The sequence below is a fragment of the Bubalus bubalis genome, chromosome 2 (genome assembly GCF_019923935.1).
Source record: "Bubalus bubalis isolate 160015118507 breed Murrah chromosome 2, NDDB_SH_1, whole genome shotgun sequence".
Taxonomy (NCBI): domain Eukaryota; kingdom Metazoa; phylum Chordata; class Mammalia; order Artiodactyla; family Bovidae; genus Bubalus; species Bubalus bubalis.
The window spans coordinates 13,337,603-13,361,627 of record NC_059158.1 but is presented as its reverse complement, the minus strand read 5'-3'; the positions used below and the strand labels follow the sequence as shown (position 1 = coordinate 13,361,627).

The 24,025-nt window shown below is 39.6% G+C and overlaps 1 long non-coding RNA gene across 2 annotated transcripts in view; it reads right to left on the bottom strand.

The window, feature by feature from the left end:
- The window catches only part of LOC102410567, a 126,880-nt gene that overhangs the window by 20,568 nt on the left and 82,287 nt on the right, over positions 1 to 24,025 (bottom strand). For both annotated transcript variants that reach the window (XR_328789.4, XR_006544348.2), the window contains exon 3: positions 3,237 to 3,328. This is a non-coding gene — a long non-coding RNA (uncharacterized LOC102410567). The remainder of the gene's footprint in view (positions 1 to 3,236; positions 3,329 to 24,025) is intronic.

Genomic DNA, 24,025 nt, shown 5'->3' with positions numbered 1-24,025 from the left:
GAAGCTCAAAGTAATCAATAGCAGTAATTAATCTGCTAGACTGGAGCTAAAGAGCTAACAGCTGGACATCAGAAATGGACACATGCAACAAGATCAGCAATAATTACCTCTTTAAATATTGAATTTCCATAGCAACAATTAGGCTTATAAATAAAGGCTGGAAACCAAGGCTTTGAGGCATGACACTGCATGGCAAACACAACATTCCCCAAATCAACCCTTTTAATAAAACACCAACAATATGCTCGGGCCGGGTCGACCAGTTGCCAGGGTGGTAAGAAGCTGAATGTAGCTCCTCTGGCCTCAGTTTTCTTGGCAGTTGGCCACTGGCTCTCAGACCTCTGTTCTGAGTCACAAAGATGGCCCTAGAAGTTTGCTTTGGGCAAGAAAGAGAGCAATGCCCTTCCATGTCACCTAGCACCACAGAGCTATCAGCTACAAGACATATGTCTCATCTGTGAAATGTGTTCCTATTTTTAAAATCACAAAACCTGTAAGCAGAATGTTTAAGGTGCTGAAACCATCACTCTTGAAGAAAGTAAGGTGTTTTTTTCAAGACCGATAAGACAGACAAGAGCCCCAGACATTGAGGCCTTTGTGACTATCCTTAACTTTATAGAAAGAATAAAGAAAACTTCTTGTTAGTGGGTTTTGTATTTGTCAGTCAATGGAAAGGGGGAAGTTAGTTGTTATTAATGTGGACTAAATGCCTGACACTATGATCTTCATCAATTTGAGCCTATTATCAATTTGTCTGATGAAGCCAAAGAGGCATAGGGAGGCAAAGACTTGCCAGGACCCCATAGCCAATAGAGGGGAGATGGGAGGGCCGTAATTTGAACTCAGCCCTGTGAGTTTTTAAAACATTTCAGCAAAATACTCAGACATCTTTGGGAAGAAAATATGTTCTCCAAAACACTACAAATTATTGTTGTGATTTGAAATGCAATTTAAAATATGTTGTTTATATTCTATCACTACCACAGAAAAATTAGTGATAGTTTGATTACTCAATAAATATTTGTTTAATTTTCTTTCATGCTTTCTCATTATGATGTTAGCTCACAACTTCCATGGCTCTTATGCAAACAAATAAGCATTCAGTAGAAAAATATGATGAACAATAATCACCAATCATTTACTTAACCAGAATCAAACAGCAGAGAAACTCTGAAATATGGAGTTAGCCAGGCACATTTCATCTTAATCATGTTCAAAACAGAGCACTTTTTATTGAGCTACTGTTCTCCGCAAGGCACTTCTCATGCATTATCTCATTTAATTCCCATGATAATAATATTATAAACTATACAATATAATTAATGCCCATTTATACCTGAGAAAATGAGGCTCAGTGAGATTAAGCAATATTCCCACGGCTACTTCTGTCAGTACAAGTTTTCTTGAGTTAGAACTTACAGTCCATCTATCCTTTCTCTCCTTGCATGCTACACTCCCTTATATTGACACTTTTTACTAATTATTATACACCTTTTACTAATTTACTAATTATACTGACACTTTTTACTAAATATGACTTTGTACTTTAGATCTCAATTTTTGGCACTTTTATAGTAAGATGCCTATTGTTTGGGCTTCCCTGGTGGCTTAGTGGTAAAGAATTCACCTGCCAATGCAGGAGACGTGGGTTTGATCCCTGGATTGGGAAACTCCCCTGGAGTAGGAAATGGCAACCCACTCCAGTATTCTTGCCTGGGAAATCCCATGGACAGAGGAGCCTGGAGGGCTACTGTCTGTGGGTCGCAAAAGAGTCAGACACAACTTAATGACTAAACAACAAGAGCCTATTGCTTAAGAAATAATACACGAAGCGAATATGAAGAGGTGCATTTTAAGAGGTGCAATCTCTTTTACAAACACAAGTGGTGGCATTCTTCTGTTGATTTAAAGTAAAACAGGGACAGTGGCAGCATTTGGCTCAAAGAGCATATGGTTAAGAATTTAGACCTTGGAATTAAACACAGGGCTTGAATTCCAGTCCCTACAGTTGGTAGCTCAGTAATTGTGGTTACTCAACCTCCCTGTAAAATGCGCATTATAATGGAAACTGCAGAGTGTTGTTAAGGGCTAAGAGTTTAGGTGCTTAGCACAGACCTGGCATATAAAAGGAACTCCTTTAGCAGTGAAATGTTACTGTTGCTATCTGTCTAATCTTTGCTATCTCATCCTCCAACTCTTTATTCCAGTCGCTCCTTTTTATTTCCACCGTTGCTAATCCGGTCAAGGCCCTTATTCCTCTAATCATGCCTTCTTCATCTCCCAGTGCCTGGCACCTCTAGCACGTTGCCTACACAGACCAGGAGAGGGCTGATTCCTGCTGTTGGGTAAATGTGGGGATGAAGGAAGCACAGCAGTACCTGTACATAAGCACACGAATCTGTGTAGACCAAGACTCAGCCAGATGGCTTCAATACGACCATCAATTGTCCCTTAGCAACACGAATTCTAAAACAGCCAACTCCGGGAAGACTTTCTGAGATTGTATCACAATGTCTCATTGCAGAGTGTCTCAGTGAAACTGAAGTGAACCTTAGGAACATGCTAAGTCTAGGTACACAAACTCACCTTGTACAACACACAGAGATGTATGTAAACCTCAACTGGTCTCAAGTTAAACTGCTTTGCAACTGCATGTTCAGTATAAACACAGTATACTCATACACATACACTACTTTTTACATTAATTCCTTACTCTCACCATTAATTGTGGGAATTTGAGGTGTGTAAGCAAAAATTACAAATATAGGAAAAGGGACTATATTCTAAGAACTTACCAAATGAATCATCATATTACATTCATATTAATCTGTGCCCTAAATAATAAACGTATATTATTTTACCAAGCTAATTAAAACATGCTATTTTTTGACTTCTGTTGGAGGCTGGATCAGAACAGAGGGAACAAAGGATATTATTCTGAATAAGACAACTCGTTTTATATTTCTTCATTCAAGTCTTTAAAGTACAAAGTATTGATTTGTTCAAGAAATTTCTACAGATAAAAATACCTCAAATCACCTCAGGTTAAATATCATTCCAGTTTTATATATATAAATAATGGTGATTCCTTTATAAATAATAAATCCATATTAATTTGCACAAAATCATTAATTCCAAATTTGTGAATTGAATAGGTACTTTGCCAAAGCTTGATATTTAAACTATCACTGGGAAAAGATGAGTAAATCACTAGCATTTGGAAGGAGAATACTTACCACCAAACTCCTCATGTCTCAGTAGATGGCAGGCAGACTTCCACTCCACAGTCCAAAAGGAATAGTTTGGAAGGGACACCTCCAGTCTCTGTCTGAATGAGAAGAGAAGCAATTTAACTGAGAAAAGAATTAAGGAGGATAGAGAAGTAGACAGAAATAAACAGTGAAGGTATGCAATGCATAGTTCCTCAAGGAAAATGCTGTCTAGTATTTAGTGGCAGATGGGTTTTGGAAGATGAAAGTAGATCACAATAATACAATATGTAATTTGATCTAAATATGACATAAAGAGAAACTTGTCTTCCAAAAAGTTAGCGAAGACTGTAATGATGTTAAACATCCAAGATTCTCATTTTTGAAAAAAAAAAATTCAAATCAAAGAAAACTGAAGGTGGCTTGGTTGCCATACTAATTCTAAAAGGAAATAAACTATCACTGGTCCCTATCACAGTCCCTACTCTGGCTCTCCATTAGCCATAGGGCTGGTAAACTGTAACCATTAATCAAACTCACGCCTCCTGCCATTCGTTCTTTATTTTATTCTTTGTTTTTGTTTTTCTGCTTCTTGATTATGCTTTTAATCTACTTTCATTATAGCAAAATACGCACAACAAATGTTCACCACTTAAGCCCCAGAACAGTTCAGTGGCATTAAGCACAATCATACTGCTGTGCGGTCAGCACTACCAGTTCAGTTCAGTTCAGTCGCTCAGTCGTGTCCGACTCTTTGTGACCCCGTGAATCACAGCACGCCAGGCCTCCCTGTCCATCACCAACTCCCAGAGTTCACTCAGACTCACGTCCATCGAGTCAGTGATGTACCATCAGCCATCTCCAAAATGTTCCCATCATCCCAAACTGAAATTCTGAACCTGTTAAATAATGACTCCCCATTTCCCCCTTCCCCGGACTCAGATAACCATGATTCTATCTCTATTAATTCGACTACTCAAGGTACTTATCATATAAGTGGAATCATGCAATGTTTGTCCTTTTGTGTCTGGCTCACTTTGATAATGTTCTCAACCGTTCACTCATACTGTAATGTGCGTCAGAATTTTATATCTTTTTAAGACTGCTATGTTACATTTTATGTATACGCCATATTTTGCCTATGTGTTCATTTACTCATGAAAGATTTGCTGCTTCTACTTTCAGCAATTGTAATGCTGCCCTGAACATGCGTGTACAAGTATGTGTTCGAGTCCCTGCTTTTGATTATTTTGAGTATGCATCCAGGATGAATTCTCTAGCTCATGTGGTGATTCTATGTTTAATTGTTTGAGAAACCTACTGACTGTTGTAAATAAAGTTTTACTGGAACACAGCCATGCTCATTTGTCTATGTGTTGCCTATGGTTACTTTCCAGCTACAGTGGCAGAGTAGAGTGGTTATAACAGAGAGCACATGGCCCACAAAATCTGAAAGTTTTCTTGCCCTTTAGAGAAAAATTTTGCCGATACCTGCAATATATCTCCAGGCACTTATAAAATACAGATGTCTGGGCATTCTCAGATACTTTGAATCAGAATCTCCAAGGGAAGGAACTATTGATACAAGGCTATATTCATATATTCTTTCAAAATGTTTCAGACACAGCTAATCTCTGAGTCGGCATTTGGGGACCCCTGAAATTGTTAAATAAAAGGATCCAATTGCCCTAAATTTTAGCAACTATAGAATTCAGTGAATCTCAGCAATTAATAAACTCACTAATGTACAACTAATCCTTGAAAGCATGTATACTGAGGATTCAGCTCAGGCTAAGCTTGATTTAAAACTTGTGTCTGAAAGATGAACATTCTGAGAATTGAAGTGAGCCTGATTTGGGACTGATGTAACACATACAAGATGAGGTATTTTAACGCTCTCCCTCTTATTGATCCATGTAATCAGTGAGCAGAATTTCTTCATCTCAGTAGTCTGTCTTATCTCTTTTAACTCCGCATCTCTGAACCTCTGACCTTTCGACAGCTTCTCTACTTTTCAATCCTGTTTTGTTTTGCTGTGTGTTTTTCTGAGTCTGCTCATTGATTTCACTCCTTTCTAGAGAATCTCAGGTCTCTTAGTCCATCTTAACATCGGTGTGTGTTCATTTTTGAGATCACAGAAGTGAAGCCCTACCTATTCTTCTTTCTCCTTTCTGATGTTCTTTTTCAATTCTTGCATGAGTTCATAGAAAATATCATACCACTGTGGACCTGTGAGCCAAATCACAAGTCAACCCAGATGTCTCAGTAATAGCACATACCATATCCCACTGAAGCAAATACAATTTTAGAATAATCTCTTTGGACTATAGAAGTAAACATTCTAGCACAATCAAAGTGAAAGTGAAAGTCTCTCAGTCATGTCCAACTCTTTGCAACTCCATGGACTATACAGCCCATGGAATTCTCCAGGCCAGAATACTAGAATGGGTAGCTGTTCCTCTATCCAGGGAATCTTCCTAATCCAGGGATTGAACCCAGGTCTCCCTCATTGCAGGTGGATTCTTTACCAGCTGAGCCACCAGGGTAGCCCAAGAATACTGGAGTGGGTAGACTATCCTTTCTCCAGTGGATCTTTCCAACCCAGGAATCAAACCAGGGTGTCCTGCATTAGAGGCAGATTCCTTACCAACTGAGCTATCAGGGAAGCCCAACACAATCAGAGTCACTCTTATTTCAGGCAATATTCATTATGAATTAATAGTATAAACTAAGATATTAGATTTTCTTAAAGTATCATTAAATAAATGCACAGGAGCTATAATTGACTAGGGCTAAATCTTGGCAGCAGCATATAACCAAAACCAGTTAACAGTTAAGTGAAAAATGTACTTTAATATGCATTTTGTCAAGTTAACAAATATTTAACATGGCCCCTATTAGGCACTAAAAAGACAGAAACGAACAAAGCATAGTTCAAAGATCCTCAGCCTTATTGAGAACAATTAGAATGTCAAGATTTTTGACAACATACTAACAGAGCTGGAGTTCATCCACCATTCATGTGGTCATCCTTCATAATGATGTACATGCTTGAGTAGATCTATGAACTTCCCTGACCATGATTTTTTTTTATTATTATCCTACAGGAAAGCTCTTACATGTTCCAGAAATCAAGCCATCTTTCTTGATTTCCAAATGGTGCTGTACTCTGTTACCTAATGCAGCCAGCTGCACCCACTCTGCACTGATTTACATGAGCTCAATGGCACCTCACTCCAGTACTCTTGCCTGGGAAATCCCATGGATGGAGGAACCTGATGGGCTGCAGTCCATGGGGTCGCTAAGAGTCAGACACAACTGAGCGACTTCACTTTCACTTTTCACTTTCATGCATTGGAGAAGGAAATGGCAACTTACTCCAGTGTTCTTGCCTGGAGAATCCCAGGGACGGGGAAGCCTGGTGGGCTGCCGTCTCTGGGGTCACACAGATTTGGACACGACTGAACCGACTTAGCAGCAGCAGCAGCAATCCTCATCCATCAGACTGCACTACACAGCTGTTGTTCTTGTTCAGTCGCTAAGTCATATCCGACTCTTTATGACCCCATGAACTGCAGCACATCAGGCTTCCCTGTCCTTGACTATTTCCTGGGGTTTGCTCAAACTCAGGTCCATTGAGTCAATGATGCCATCCAACTATCTTATCCTCTGTCGCCCCCTTCTCCTCCTGCCCTCAATCTTTCCCAGTATCAGGGTCTTTTCCAGTGAGTTGGCTCTTTGCATCAGGTGGCCAAAGTATTGGAGTTTCAGCTTCAGCATCAGTCCTTCCAATGAATATTCAGGGTTGATTTCCTTCAGGATTAACTGGTTTGATCTCCTTGCAGTCCAAGGGACTCTCAAGAGTCTTCTCCAGCACCACAATTCGAAGGCATCAATTCTTCACCACTCAGCCTTCTTTATCTCACTTCTGTCCATGACTCCTGGAAAAACTACAGCTTTGACTATATGGACTTTTGTCAACAAAGTGATATCTCTGCATTTTAATACGCTGTCTAGGTTTGTCATAGCTTTTCTTCCAAGAAGCAAGCATCTTTTAATTCCATGGCTGCAGTCACCAACTGCAGTGATTTTGGAGCCCAAGAATATAAAATTTGTCACTGTTTCCACTTTTTCCCCATCTATTTGCCATGTATGGATTCTCAAAGGCAGCAAATATTTTATAGTTAAATGTGCATGATACAGTTATAAATGGTTTAAGTATTTTATAGAAAAGAAGCAAACTCAGTGTTTAACCATTTTTTCCCTTCATGACTGAGGTTCATTTTCCTGAACTTCAGTTACTGTTCTAAAGCCCTCAAATGCTTCTCCAGTACTAAAGATTAGTTCTAATGGCCCCAATTTTTGCACTTTTAAAAATGTCCTCATTCATTCAGTGTTAGTTGCTATCTGTCTTTCTTTTCAGATATAGTGATATACTGGAAAATCCATAGGCTTTGAGGTCTACAGACCTGGCTCCAAACTGAGCTAATCACTAATTAGCAGTATAATCCTGAGCAACTTTATCAAATTCTCTGAGCCTCAGTTTCCCCACCCACAAAATGTAAATATTAAAACTTCATTAAAAACTTTGACAGCTTTTTTTAAGATTTAAAAATTAGAATTTAAGGTGTAAAATGCAGAACTAGCATAAGCACATCCTCCAAAAAAAAAAGCAACTATTACAAGTCTTTTTACTAGCCTTGCTCAAAACACTGCATTAGTCTCCCCTCTAATCTTTCTATTCATATCCTGCTCCTTTCCTCATGTGACCTGATTTCAAACCATTATCAAACTGCTTGCTACAGGTGTGGCTTTTCTGCAATATAATTCGGCTTCATGTTCTCTCCTGCTGAAAGTCATTCAATGGCTCACTAACACTATCCCATATGTATCTCCACTTGCAATTCCCTGAGAGGGGCTCTATTATTAATAACTTCCTACTGTCACCATTAAAAATTACCAATTACCAAAAACCACAAGTTTATTATTGCACAGTTATGGAATCAGAAGCCTAAAGTCAAGGTGTGCATTTCTTCTGGTGACTTGGGGAAATTCTGTTATCTTGCCTTTTGGAGCTTCTCAAGTCCACCTACATTCCTTGGCTCCTGGCCCCTTCCTCCAGCTTTAAAGCCTGCAGGACAGCATTTTTATCTCTCTCTCTCTGACTCTGACTTCCCTTCTGTCTCCCTCTTCCACTTTAAAGAATCCTTGTGATCACACTGCATATATCTGTATAATCCAAGAAAAATCTCCTTATCTTAAAGTCAGCTGACTAGTAAACTTAACTTCGCCAGCAGTTTTAATTTTCCCCTGCCGCACAACACAACATGTCCATAGGATCCAGGGAATAAGATGTGGACATGTTTGGGAATGGGGGAAGGACATTATTCTGCCTATGACAAGGACCATGCTTTGCCTTGTCCCTAAGCCTTCACACCTGCTGTTCCATCAAACTATAATGCTCCTCCCCTGCTTTTCCATCTGAGTCAATCTCCTTTCATTTGAGATGCAAACCAAGTGTCAAATATCATCTCATTCCGTAAGCTCTCGTACACCCTAACTCACTCCAGTAATCTTGCCTGGGAAATCCCATGGACAGAGGAGCCTGGAGGGCTACAGTCCACGGGGTTGCAAAAGAGTTAGACACAACTTATTTACTAAACAACAAATTATTTAATTAATGTATATCCATTGTTTTTTAGGCATAATGCTATTGCACATTTAATAGACCAATGGCACCCCACTCCAGTACTCTTGCCTGGGAAATCTCATGGACGGAGGAGCCTGATAGGCTACAGTCCATGGGGTCGCTAAGAGTTGGACACAACTGATGCGACTTAGCAGCAGCAGCAGCAGCAGCAGTATAGCATAAACATAACTTTTATACGTACTGGAAGACCAAAAAGTTCATGACTCACTTTATCATGATACTCACTTTACTGTGGTGACCTGGAACCAATCATGCCTTTTTCTGAGGTATGCCTGTATTCAAAGACATACTATTTGAAAAGAAAAAACACTCTGTGATTTTGAGCCACTCCTTTTTCTGATAAATTCTATACCTTCCCCTGAAGGAAAAGAAAGCAAAGTTTTATGGGTCCTTATTAAGTGGCTTTGTGCTGTGAAGTAGAAATCATCTCAGCCTCTGAGGAGCTAATTCTCTGTTGTTGCATGACTGGCTCATTAAACTTTAGTGCTTGGGCCCTTGCTTCCTATCCCTGGGCTCGGCCCGGGAGAGTATTGGGACTTACCAAAAAGAAAGACAAGTTCCCACCTGTGGAAACTCTCTGAGGCTGTACAGGGACAATATCTACTTCATGAGGCCTCCAGAGCCCAGACTTTTGCCAAATTATCTAATTTTTTTTTTTTTTGCCAATCTGTCTGTTGCCAAACTAAAAGCATCAATAATGATTTCTGAGAGGGGAAAAAAAAAAGTTAAATAAAACTCAAAGTGGTTGAATGTACTACATCTTGCTGAAAGGAAGCTGTCATCTGCAATCAGTATAACACTCATCAATGAACATTTCATAATGTCTGCTTTCCCTCCCAACTCCCAAATGTTAGTGTAGCAGACGACACACACAGGGAAGAAAACTGCTTTTAAAGTTCATGCCTGCTTAACATTTAAAGGCTTAGAGCAGGTTTGAGAGCATAGTATTTAAGGTGTGGTTTATAATATTTGCTAAGATACTATTACTGCCTTCTTGCTTCTTATACTAAAAAGAGCATGACTTGAAAATATTTTTAAAATATCGAATACAGATTGACTTTTTCCAATTATAAATAGATATATAGCAAATTGCATGAGATAGAATACCTACTTTATTTAAATTATTTACATGTATATAAATTACCTATTCCTGGGTAACAAATTTCTGCAAACTTAGAGGCTTAATATATACTTATTATGTCTTTTTTTTCTGTGGATTATGAGTCCAGGCACAACTTAACTGTGTCCTCTGCTCTGGGCCCCTAAGGTAGGACCACATTAGGAATACCAGATGATACAGAGATCCTGGGAGAGAATGATGAGTCAGTATGGGGAATCAAGGTGTCAGAGTCATGGTCTCATCTGGAAGCTAGACTGGGGAAGAACCCATTTCCAAGCTAACTCAGGTGGTTGGCAGAATTCATTTCTTTACAACAGGACCAAGGGCTTTGGATTAATCCAGGGTTTTATCTTCACATTTTACATGTCTTCTCATCTCTTCTCTAGAACATTGCCTTTGGCTTATAATGCATCACTCTAATCTCTGCTTCTGTCTTCATGTTGTTCTTCCTGTGTGTCTGTGTCCCAATTTCCCTCTACTTGTAAGGACACCAGTCACTGGACCAGGGCCTATCCTAATCCAGTAGGATCTCATCTAAACTTGCTGACATCCACACAGACCTTATTTCTAAATAAGGTCACATTCACAAATCCTGGGGATTAGGACTTCAACATATGTTTGGGGGGCAACACAATTCAACCCATAACAGGGAGAAACTACTCACCGTATACTTCTGGGCCCTAAAGTCAGAGTAAAGTGAGTCAGAGTTGGGGTGAAAGGTTAAGGTAAGACCACATTAGGGATGTAGGGTGATGCAGAGATCCCGGGAGAGAATGAGGAGTCAGCACAGGGAATCATCAGTGTTGCTGAAGCAAGAGTTTTTAATTTTAGGTAAAATTGGGTTGGTTCTCTGCCTCTTCAGGAGAGGATAGGGAACTAAGGTTAACAGAAAAAGGAGAGAGAGGCAGAGGAAGGCAGTTATATTAAGGTGACAAAAGTTAAAGTTTAGCCTGATTTAAAGAAAATAGAGGCCAAAGCTTCATGAGCATTAAATATAAAAATTCCAAAGCAATTATGTCTATAATGCTATGCCAAACAATTCACATAGAAGATCAAAACTGTATCGCTTAGTAAAAATGTGAATGTAGTTTTAATGAGTCACTGAATAAATATGATCTCATGAATTACTCTCATTTTTGAGCATACTATTTGCTAGGAAAGCAGTCACAAGATAATTGTACACAAACAGAAGGGGCCAAGGAAAAACCCCAGGCACTGACAATCTAAAATTGTGGAAACTACAAATGAGTAAAACTTTGTTCTTGGGATTACTTATGCTTGAAATGACGGCTTTATTCAGTCTTCAGTCTCCCTTCATTTCCCTTTGATGTCCCCACAAATCAGCGACAGCTACAGCAGGTCTGCTGAGGCAGCACTTTCCCCCCAAGTGATCTCATATTGTCTGAGAGAATATTTGGAACACTCCTTGATATGCAAAAAAAGGACCTTATTTTCAAGTGCCTCAAGCAAAGACAATGATGGCATAAATCATGTGACACAGAATAGAAATAACTACTCCATAGGGTTAAAGTTTCAAAATCAGTGCCAGAAAATGTTGCCACTGATCTTTGGAATCTTTGGAACAAAGATTTAACCATATATTTATTTTAATCCTTGATGCTGTATTTTCTACACTAAGTAAAGCAGTATGGAAAGAAAACCATCATCAATAGCAGGATACAATGAAAGGTAAAGAGGGAAATGGACACTTGATCCCTTCATGATGAAAATGAGTAGAGGTTTGTTAAATGAATTTGGAATGTGTGGTTGTTCTATTCCATTACATTCTTTATTATCTTTCTTCCTCTTTCCTACTGACCAAAGTATTAGTGTTACACAGTCTTTACTACTGGTTCTGTGATGCGATGAATCTGAGGGGTACAAAGAAGACTGAGGCACAGAGCCCCACTGGATGGAAGGGCACATGAAAATGATGTGTGCCTACCTTTCTACAGTCAGTAGATATACGAGTTGCTATGTTCCAGAATCATGACCAAGTTTACCAGTCGTTGTTGTTTAGTCACTAAATTGTATTCAACACTTTTGAGACCCCATGGACTAAAGTCCACCAGGCTCCTCTGTCCATGGAATTTCCCAGGAAAGAATAACTGGAGTGGGTTGCCATTTCCTTATTCAGGGGATCTTCCCTGACCCAGGGATCAAACTCAAGTCTCCTGCTTTGGCAAGGGGATTTTTTACCACTGAGCCACCACGGAAGCCCAAGTTTACCAGCAGAGGTTGGTAAAGTTTTTTTTTTTACCACTTTTTATTCTACAGAAACATGACAGGAAGGCAATGTGTCCTGAGAAAATAAAGTCCTCTGATAGAAAGGAGATGTTCATGGTCAGTATATGAGAGGAGGTTCCCATTATGAAATGACCTCTCTACTTTAGAGAATCCTAGGAATCATGGCAAATAATTGTTGAGATGAGATTTGTGCTTCAAGAACCAGGGAGCATCTGTGAAAATAGGCTGGAAAACTCTATTAGGAAGGCTTTAAGATTTACATCCAATGTTTTCAAAAGATTCCTTCTTCTAGACTGATTTCAACATTCCTTGTTCACCTTGAAAGAGTAACACCCTCAACCCACTGCTCATCCAAGCCTAAGCACTTACAGTCTATTTTCTGTCTCTGTCCCTGAGCTGAAGTAGCCATTGACCTTCGGAACAACAGATTCAATCGTCCTGTCTTAGTCCTCCTCCTACTCAGCCACTCTGCTATATTTGATTCTGTTGGTCTTGTCCTTCTTAAAACTCTCTCCTACTTACCCCTCACTGAATTGCATCACCTTCGTGGTCCATGTGTCTCTGATCACTGCTCTCTATCCTTCAATTTCTTGTCTTTTCCCAAATGAAAATATTTATCCTTAAAGTCTTAATTTTGCTTTTCTTTCACTCTATTTATTCTTCCTGAGCAATGTCACATATTCTCATGACTTCGATTATTATCATTGTGTGTTTGGTCTTCTACAGTGTCTCCCTAGGCTCAAGTTCTCCAAGTAGCTCTAACCTGAATTTCCAGCTGACTGCTCTACATCTTTAATGTCCCAGAAGCACCTCAAAACACTAGTATAAGACTGAGTTTACCTTAACACCACATATTCTGCAACTCCTTTGGATTTCCCTCTCTTTCTCTCCCCAACATCCAACCAACTGGGTCTGGAGATTGTTCCAGTACAGTCCCTTGTTATCATTCCCACCAACATTTTCCTAGTTTAATCACTAATTGTCACTTACAAAGGGAGTTGCTCGATCCCCTAGTGACTTCCCAGCCTCCAAAATGTCCCTGCTCTTATCTTTCCCTTACATTGTTTACAGCTCCTTGGATTCATAGTTCAGTTGCTAAGTTGTGTCCAACTCTTTACAGCCCCATGGACTGCAGCACGCCAGGCTTCCCTATCCTTCACTAGCTCCTGCTGCCTCTGCTGCTAAGTCACTTCAGTCGTGTCCGACTCTGTGTGACCCCATAGACAGCAGCCCACCAGGCTCCCCCGTCCCTGGGATTCTCCAGGCAAGAACACTGGAGTGGGTTGCCATTTCCTTCTCCAATGCATGAAAGTAAAAAGTGAAAGTGAAGTCGCTCAGTCGTGTCCAACTCTTCGCGACCCCATGGACTGCAGCCTACCAGGCTCTCCATCCATGGGATTTTCCAGGCAAGAGTACTGGAATGGGATGCCATTGCCTTCTCTGGTCACTATCTCCTGAAGTTAACTCAAATTCATGTCCACTGAGTAGGTGATACTATCTACCATCTCATTCTCTCCCACCCTCCTTTTGCCTTCAATCTTTCCTAGCATCAGGGTCTTTTCCAGTGAGTCAGCTCTTTGCATCAGGTGGCCAAAATATTGGAGCTTCAGCTTCAACAACAGTCTTTCCAATAAATATTCAAGGTTGATTTCCTTTAGGATTAACTGGTTTGATCTCCTTGCTGTCCAAGGGACTCTTCAACAGTCTCCTCCAGCACCACAATTTGAAAGCATCAATTCCTTGGTGTTCAGCCTTCTTTATGGTCAACTCTCACATCTGTATATAGCAACCCCTAACTGCTCACAGGAGAAGGCAATGGCAACCCACTCCAGTACTCTTGCCTGGAAAATCCCATGGACCGAGGAGCCTGGTAGGCTGCAGTCCATGGGGTCGCGAAGAGTCAGACACGACTGAGCAACTTCACTTTCAGTTTTCACTTTCATGCATTGGAGAAGGAAATGGCAACCCACTCCAGTGTTCTTGCCTGGAGAATCCCAGGGACGGGGGAGCCTGGTGGGCTGCCGTCTATGGGGTCACACAGAGTCGGACACGACTAAAGCGACTTAGCAGTAGCAACTGCTCACAAATTTTCAATGCCCTTCCTCACCTCCAAGAGAAATAAAGATGCCTCACCCAAGAACAAGCCACACAATGTTATCCCAAGCTACCTTTCTAAGTTTCTTTTTCATGATTGCCACACAAGACCCTACATTACAGATCCTCCCCCAGCTCCTACAACTTCATCTCTTAGCCCTTCTTCCTTTGCCCAAATTTCTGTGTCTTCTCTATCAGAGCTTATGCCTTCCTCCAAGGTCAATATCAAAGGTAATTTTCTTCATGAAGGCCATCTTCACCCCACTCCCACTTAGATATGAATATTTCTCTTTGAATCACCATTATAGTCTGAACCATTTCCTTTCTTATGGTAGAGTGTATTAGCTATTCCTTTTTTAATAGTACATGTTCCATTTTTTTTCCTTCAGTTGATTAGATTCAAGCCATCAGGAAGATAAAGGTCCTGTCTTATTCATCTTTGCATCTCCAGAATCGAGGCCAGTTAAAATTTAAGAAAATCCAAACTGCTTTTCTCTCACAGAAATGAAAGTTAAAGTAAACAAAGGCTAGAGGCTTTTGTGGATGCTTTCAAATGGCATTTGGATTCAAAATTAGTTTCTTTTCTATGTACAGAAATATAATCATTCCTCTGTCTTGTAAGACAAACTATTATCCCACTGATAACAAAACTGAAACTAGTTACCACTTTGAAAAACCTTGAAATGAAATGAAATGAGGTAGAAAGCAATGGGGTAGCTTTTTTGAAAACATACCATAATACATAAATTGCTATATTACTACAAAATCATGGTAACACATTTTCCAAATCAACTAAAAACAAATATTACTTGGGCTACTAGAAAACAATATACAATATGTACTCTACTTGTAAGATTTTCAAACCCCTAAAAATAATACTCATTCGAGAACAGCAATTTTTCTATTACATTAGAAGTTTAGGCTCACATCAATAAATACATTTGTGTTGTTTTATCTGGATACTTGAATAGTTCCAAGCAAAAGCATCCATTATACTGGTACCTTATTCTTCCCCCTCCTAAAATTTAGCTGTCAATAAGATGCCTCAGACCTTCCATCAGGACCTTCCATAATACAATATTTTTTTTCCTTTTTTTGGCCACACTGTGAGGCATGCGGGATCTTAATTCCCTGATCAGGAAGCAAACCAGTGCCTGCTGCAGTGGAAACATGGAGTCCTAACCGCCTACTGCCAGGGAAGTCCCAATACAGTCTTAAAATGGACAAATTTTTGCAACAACGTGAATAATCTTTGCAGACAAGAGGGACCAGCAAGCCTGGAGAGATGAGTGAACCTGTTCCTCTGGACCTAATTGCCTGGCTGCAATCTCATTTTCCATCACACTTTATTTAACTTTTCTTTACTTATATCACATAAATTAACTCAGCAGCCATGCAGAATAATTTTGCTTCATTTAGATCTAAATTAATGAGCGTGATCACAAAGCCATGTGTACAATTTCAATGAAGATACACTATAATTATTCTATTGTATGGGTTAGCATTTCAGCCGTGCATTAATGCATTTTGAATGCATAATATATGATGCTTTTGTGGTCTTCTGCCATAACACTCTACTAAAAAATGTCCTGCAGTTAAGAAATACTAAAATAAATTATTAAACACAAAAGAAGAGAGAAGAAAGGGGAAAAAATTTGAAAGACTAAAGAAATGACAAAGGGAGAAGTGCACTCCCAGGAATTCATTTCCTCATATAAATTTTATTTCCAGATCGCTTCATTAAGTAATGCATTAAGTTGTGCAACAATAGATCATATTTTTTTCTCAGCATTTAAGTGAGGGGTTTTGCAGAGAGGGAACTCTGGGCATTTGAGCATATGTAAGAAATGGAGAAGAGAAATCACAAAAGAACATAGGCATTTATGTTTCTGCAGTCAGTCATGAGTTATGCCAGTAAGTATCAGCTTGAGACCATGAATTATTTCTGCTCAGGCCATACAGTTCATGGAGCCCTGCTCAGGGAACACTACACCCTTAGGGCAGGCAATTATATGTTTTTAGGATTAATCCCAAACAAGACAATGTTTCAGAAATAGACACAATCTCTTTTTGAAGAGCTTTTAGTCATAAAAAGTCATTTTTTTTCTTCCCGACCCCTTAATGCCTTCTAACCCCCCTTCCTTTCCCCTCTCTATAAAAGGTATAAAACAGTGCTTCCACCTGCTAACACTCACAGACCAATAACTTTAATTTTTGGCACTTATTTACAGGCTGAATAGACCCATCCACACCTGCTTTCCCCTTAATTAGCTGGCTATCTAAAGGCTGCAGATTGGAGGCTGCCAGCTTCCTGAACGAAGAGGAAGATCATTTAGTTGCTTATGTAAGAGAAATGGGGGTGGGGAAAGGAGGGAAAAGGATCTTTCTCTTAGAGAAACCAGAGAGAGAAACATTAGTACAAAAGGAAGAATCACTCATGAAGAATAAGGGAGCAATATGTACATATTATTACATTATATATATATATAACATATATTATGATATATGTGTTTATGTTTTAAGTGACTCAAAGCCTGAAAAATAAACAACAGCCCTACCTGGCGTGATACAGTCATTTCTACTTAAGAACACCTGAAATCTTCCATGATATCGAGTATTTTTCCCAATGTGTTACTTAAGACGGCGCTCCACATGTCCTCCAAGAGGGGAAGTGACCCCTAAGAGAAGAAAAAGAACCGAGTTGGGGCCAGACGTTCCCAAGGCTCTGACGTCACTCTGCCACTGACCCACCTCTAGAATTTGGAGGAATCGCATCACTAGGGTGTCTCAGTGTCCTCATCTGTAACGTGTGGGAGCAAATAAGATGGACACCAAATCCTCCTTTGACCTGAATATCCTGCTATCATTTCAACCCTTCCCTTCATCAAGAACTACCACTGAAGCAACACGAAGACGCAGAGAAAAAAAAAAATAAAAGAAGAGTGCATTGTAAAACTTTGTCACTTTTTACCTAACTGGAATGTGTGAAAAGTTTCAAAGCAAAACAGGTGAATTTTAAGGCTGAGGGGAAATTTTCATGATGATCTACTTCAACCTTCTCTCATCGCAGATACGAAACCCAAGGGTTACAATGATATCTCTCCCAGCATCACAGAGGGCAGTCAAGACTAGAGATCAAGTTCAACTGCCTCGCTGCACAAATACCTGGTCATCTGGTGGTGAAAAAAACAATCTAACTGTACACACTTGTGGTTAAACTTGCACCGAAATACAGTCACACTCATTAGAAAAGAAGAGCACGCTGCTACCTAAAATTTAGGTGCAGGTTTATCTTTCCCTCAGAGTTTATAGTCTCTTTATATATGCAACGGGTGCTCAATATAAATTTGGTATAAATAAAAATGTACTCTCCAAAGGCCCTCCAAGGTGGGTACTAAACCAGCATATCTGTACGCTCCAGATATGCTGCAAGCATGCTGCTGGACCCTAGCCTTTCTCTCCTTAAATCACATAGATAGGTTCCACTGCCTTCAGGATCATTATCAAACTCCTCACTGTGACCTGAAGGCCTTCGTGACCTGACCACTGCCTCACTTCTGCAGCTGTATTTCTACCTGTTGCTCACCCCCCAGCCACTTGTGTTTCTCAACCGTATCGATCTAGTTGCAGTTTCACAAGCACAGGCCCCTCTCTCTTGTTTCTCCACTTCCCCTCTCATTTTTCACCTGCACTCATTTCCACTTGGACATCCTTCAGGTTCTGTATTTTACATCACTTCTCCCAAAAAGCCTTATATTTTACCTTTCTACAGCCAAGTTGTGCTTCCTAGGTGGCTCTAGCAGTAAAGAACGCCCCTGCCAATGCAGGAGACATAAGAGAGCCGGGTTCGATTCCTGGGTTGGGAAGATCCCCCAGAGGAGGGCATGGCAACCCACCCCGGTATTCTTGTCTGGAGAATCCCATGGGCAGAGGAGCCTGGCGGGCTACAGTTCACGGGGTTGCAAAGAGTCGAACACGACTGAAGCGACTTAGCACACACTCATGCACAGCCAAGTTAGTTGGTGCTGGTGCTTACGTCCACCTGATAATTACTTCACTATATTGTACTTGCATTTCATTCATCTCTCTCTCCCACTACCCAGGAAACTTGCTAAGAAAAGGAATTTTCTTCTTCTCCATCAAATGCCCCATAGCACTGTGATAGATGCTCGAAAAATATGTCAATTAAATTAATATCAAAATAGCTGAAATTATTACTATATTACCATGAATTCCTGCACTCATGGATATTTTAAAGAACTGAACATGTGTCCTTACAATTCACATAACAAAGAGTCTTTTTCTTTAAAAGTCTTTTCTTTATACTCAATAGACCCATTAACTTTCCCAGGATCCTTCAAGCATCTTCAAATATATGAGATTTGCTAACTGAGGTATGAATGCCTGGCTGTTGGCTAGGATCACCACTGAAAATTTACTATTGCACTCCAGTCTTGTAAAATAATCAATTCTAGTGTTCCCCGCAAGTCTACTGAAGAGAGTGCTTAGGAGCTAAATCCTGGCGCCCGACTACCTGATAAGTTTGTGCTCTGCCACTTAACGTAACCTCAAGCAAGTTGTTTCACCTCTCACTATGCTTCAATTTCCTCATCTGTAAAGTGAGATAATATTATTACCTATTTCATAGAGCCATTGGAGTTAAATTATATGTAAATTACATAAGTAAAAATCTTACAACAGTAGGAATTGCTCAATGCTTAACATTTTTGTGATGATAATGACCACCATAATCAGTGTCCCTAAGCATTTTATATGTATTATCTCATTTAATCTTCACAACAACTTAATAAAGGCAATATCATCTCCATTACAAATTAATACATGAAAACTTGTAATGTCATTATGTGATTGTAATATCATTGTGAACTTCTGGATGTTGTGAGAGTTGTATCTATAAATGTCAAGATTCTACTATATATTCTTTCCCTACCTCACGTCTTTATCCTCTAAAGATAATTGCACCTCAAACATCCTCATTCTATTAAAGTTAATATGATTAAAATTAAGACAATTCTCTCAGTTACCCACAAGCACAAAGCTTTGGAATGATCTTCAGTGTGTCTCTCTGCCCAACAGGCAACCAATTCTCTTCTTTAATATCTCTTGTATCCCACTCACCTTTCTGTTCCTACTTCTGCCCTCTTCACTCAGGTCCTCATCATCTGAAAACCAGATGGCTACACATTTAATAACTTTTGTTCTTAGTTTTAAAAGCTCATCAGTTTTGTAGAGATTGAGGCCCACTTTCACATATAAATTTTTTCAATTAAACCAATAAAAGTCAACCACAAACTTCTCCCAATTTCTGTATCTCTTTTGAAAACCTAAACAAAAAAAGTAAAATAAACCAGAAAAAAAAAAAAAAAAAACTCCATTCCAAAGGTTCCTACATCAACCACATCACACAGAAGGAGTTTCTGAAATAACCCAATTTGTCTGACGGGGAACATAAATCCCACATCAATTTGACTTCACTCTTTACTAGTGACTTATTTGTGCTTGGTTTTTTCAGGATACTTTAGCAAGAAGAGGTGCTTACTTAGTGAAACAAATTAACTTCTCTTCCACCATTTGGTTTCCACTGTACTGATAGCTTTTTTAAGGCCAATTATGCTCTGAGATATCAACAAATCTTTTCTCTCTACAGCTCTTATAAATAAACAGATGAAAAGAAAGATCTACCTCTGGTCTCCTATAGGGTTTGTCAGTCTTTAACTGGCTAAGACTCACCTCCAGTTAGATTTGTCTGATTCTTGTGACTTCTGGGTCATGATAAAATAAGAAAGAAAACAGTTCCAATGCTCATAAGCTGGAGAGCATTCTGGCGAGCAATCCAAGGACTACTCTCTATGAGCTCACAACTCCAGGGAAGCCACAAAGTTTAAATTATTACCATAGCCTGACTGTATGTCCAATATAATAGACCAAATCCTAGTTTATCTTCTTGAAAATCACCTCAGAGCTAGAGATGTATTTGTATACTGTCCCTGTATGAAACAGTGCATCATATACAAAAAAAAATTGTACCCAATGTCTGCAGACACTCAGTCTACAAACAGTACCTATTTACTTTGTTAATTGCAAAATATAGTGCACATTTTTAAAGATGAGCATCTCACTGAGGAGGCTTCCCAGATAGCTCAGTGGTAAAGGATTCACCCCCTAATGCAGGAGACACAGGTTCAATCCCTGGATCAGGAAGATCCCCTGGAGTAAGAAATGGCAACCTACTCCAGTATTCTTGCTGGGAAACCCCATGGACAGAGGAGCCTGGTGGGCTACATTCCATGGGGTCTCAAAGAGTCAGACACGACTTAGTGATTAAACAACAATCTCACTGAGGGGCTTTCCTGAGCCCCCTTGCTCCCATGGCTGCATTTAGAGAATTATAATACCTTTGTTTAATAATGACACCTTGAATCCACATAACTTCTCTTCACTCTAGATTCAGAATACTTTTCTACAATTTTATTTATTCTCAAAATATATCTATGATCCAAGAGTAAATTGTGAAAATTCTGAAACCATGGAGTCAATCAGAACTATTTTCCCCAGGTTTGAGCTTTAGGGTAAATGAGAGAGAAGGGATAGAAATTTGAGAGGAAAGAGGAACTTCTCTGGTGGTCCAATGGTTGAGAATCCATGCTTCCACTACAGGGGGCGTGGGTTTGATCTCTGGTCAAGGAACCAAGATCCCACTTGCTGTGTGGTGCAGTCAAAAAAGAAATTTGAGAGGAAATAAAAATGGAAATATCTTTGTATTTAAGGAGTTCCTTTAAAATACATAAAGATAGTTTATTTGAAGATATATGTTTCCTATAAAATTATTGCATTTGATATAATGATATATTATATTTAAAGAAAGTATAATCACATATCGGAGAAGGCAGTGGCACCCCACTCCCATACCCTTGCCTGGAAAATCCCATGGACGGAGGAGCCTGGTAGGCTACAGTCCATGGGGTCACTAAGAGTTGGACACGACTGAGCGACTTCACTTTCACTTTTCATTTTCATGCATTGGAGAAGGAAATGGCAACCCACTCCAGTGTTCTTGCCTGGAGAATCCCAGGGACGGGGCAGCCTGGTGGGCTGCTGTCTATGGGGTCGCACAGAGTCGGACATGACTGAAGTGACTTAGCAGCAGCAGCAGCAGAATCACATATTAAATTATTATTGAAATTATTTAGCCTTTCTAAGCCAATATTTAAGAAGTAGAGAAATTCCTCCTAACATAGAAAACTAATTGCCTAATAGTAAAGAAAGAGAAAGAAGAAAAGATGAAACAAATAAGATGTTTGGTTTTCTGGACTTAGTGTTAACTACTTTAAAATGTTTTCATTGAATTTGTTGAGAAAAAAAAAAAAAAAAAGACAGGGAGAATCTTCCAGAATACTCCTTTTTGCCATGGATGTTCTTTAAAATCATCTCTTACTCTGAACTGTTACCCTCAATGGCCTGAGTCTTCTAGTATTCTCTTCTTTACATCTCCACAGTCTTTTGAAAACTATCTGATGATTTTAAGGCTACTGTGCTTCAAAGTGTCCCAATATGTGATATTTCTAAAAGCAGACAAGTTACTTTCATGTTGCAAAGTCAGTTCAGTCACTCAGTCACGTCCGGCTCTTTGCGACCCCACGGACTGCAACATGCCAGGCTTCCCTGTCCATCACCAGCTCCCAGAGCTTGCTCAAACTCATGTCCATTGAGTCAGTGATGCAATCCAACCATCTCATCCTCTGTCGTCCCCTTCTCCTCCCGTCTTCAATCTTTCCCAGCATCAAGGTCTTTTCCAATGATTCAGTTCTTTGCATCAGGTGGCCAAAGTACTGGCCAAGACTATACTTTCAGGGATCACTTCTATAGTTCATATTGCAAAAGATGAAATAAAAACCAGACTCAAGCAAGCAGAGGATTCAAGACTGGGTCATGCAGAGGGCTTGTTGCAGAAAGCCATGGATGATGTCACACTCGACGAAAGCCCTGGGTGTGTGCTTTATTCTGCAGTAAGACAATGAAATCTTATGTTTCAAATCTAGTCAAATATGGTAGCAGCTTATTACCCCCACCTCTGCTTTTGAAAAGGATACTACTATAGATTGTTCCAGATCTCTTCTGTTAGCCCTAAATCCATCCTGTACTTTTCTCCACTGTGCACAGATCAGTACAGGAGGCTGATGTGTACAGACAACTCCATCAAGAAGCTTCTCACACTCTGGCTTCTGGTTGGGTTCTCTGGGGAGAATCCATTAGAGTAGACAGGAAATCGGAGAGTAGACAGAAATCAATGCGGACTACTCCATCAGCAAGCTTCTTACACTCCCCAGTGGGAGAACCCATTAGAGCAGACAGGAAATCAGAAAGAGGAAAAGATGAAGGTCAGGTAGTCATTCACTCAGGTCCCTTCTGCCGTCACCACAGGATGGATTCAGTCCTTACGCTGAAGGTTGCAGCTCCTGTCAAGCAGCCCTCTCCACGTATTTCTCTCCCTCTCAGGGCTCTGAGAAGTCCTCTTCTCCTCAGTCATCTGAACTATACCTTGTGGTTTGTCTACAATCTGAACACAATGTTGTAAATAACTCCCTTATTAAACACTGTTCAAATTAGCCAATTTCCCACCAGGACCTTGACTGACACAGATTATACTCAACTCCCTGTCTGAGAACAAATCAAGAGGATGAAGCCATAACTACAGATTCAAAGTCAAGAAAAGGAAATATACACAGAAGGCACAGCATCCATGTTTGGGAAAATAGCGCTGAGCTCTGAAAGCTAGGAAGTGCCCAACTTGTCTTTAAATGTTGTTCTGAACAGTCTGCTTTTAAAACAGAATGAACAATATAATGTTTCCTAACAAATAAGGCACAAAATAATTCTGAATAAACATCCTTAGAAATAGTTTGGTAGAATTTAAATTCTAGGTAGCAAAATACAAAATAGTCCTAATAATGATTTTTATGATTCTCAAATATTTTTCCCATCGAGCACTACAACACTTCCAAATATTTCGAGGGGAAATAGAAGAGAAATTTTGAAGTTTTTCCTCCCTCCTTGCCCATTAGTTTTTTCTTTTTTTTTTTTTTAAGCTTTCCTATTTCTAAATAGGCAGTCATTTTTAACCTTAGTTGAGAACTGGGGAAGCTGAGGCATGCAGAGATGGCACAGCTCACCAGTATTGGGAATAAATTTCCTTAAAAGTCATCCAGCTCTTCCTAGAATCCATACCTCTCAGCCTACCTGCTGAAAATAATATGATTATCACGACTCAACGATAATATCAAGTAATTCCTGATAGAAGTTGTCCTCCAACCCACAGTGCTGAAAACACTTACTCCACGCACACATTTTAATAGTCCATTTGGTCCTGAGCCAAGATACAGCCCTGAGCTATGGCCCTAAATGAATTCCCCTACACTTTTCATTTCTTCTAGGGAATTGGACTAATTATAGTGACTACTTTGGAGAGAGCGATAGTTTGAAAACATTGCCTGAGGGATACAAAAGTTGTTTTATTTCATAATTAGGCATTTCTGTCCCAGGGGCATTTTATAGTCATGGTTTGAAATAACAGCCATTATTTTATTACAATTTTCTATTTTTTTGCACATAAAAATATTTAGAACA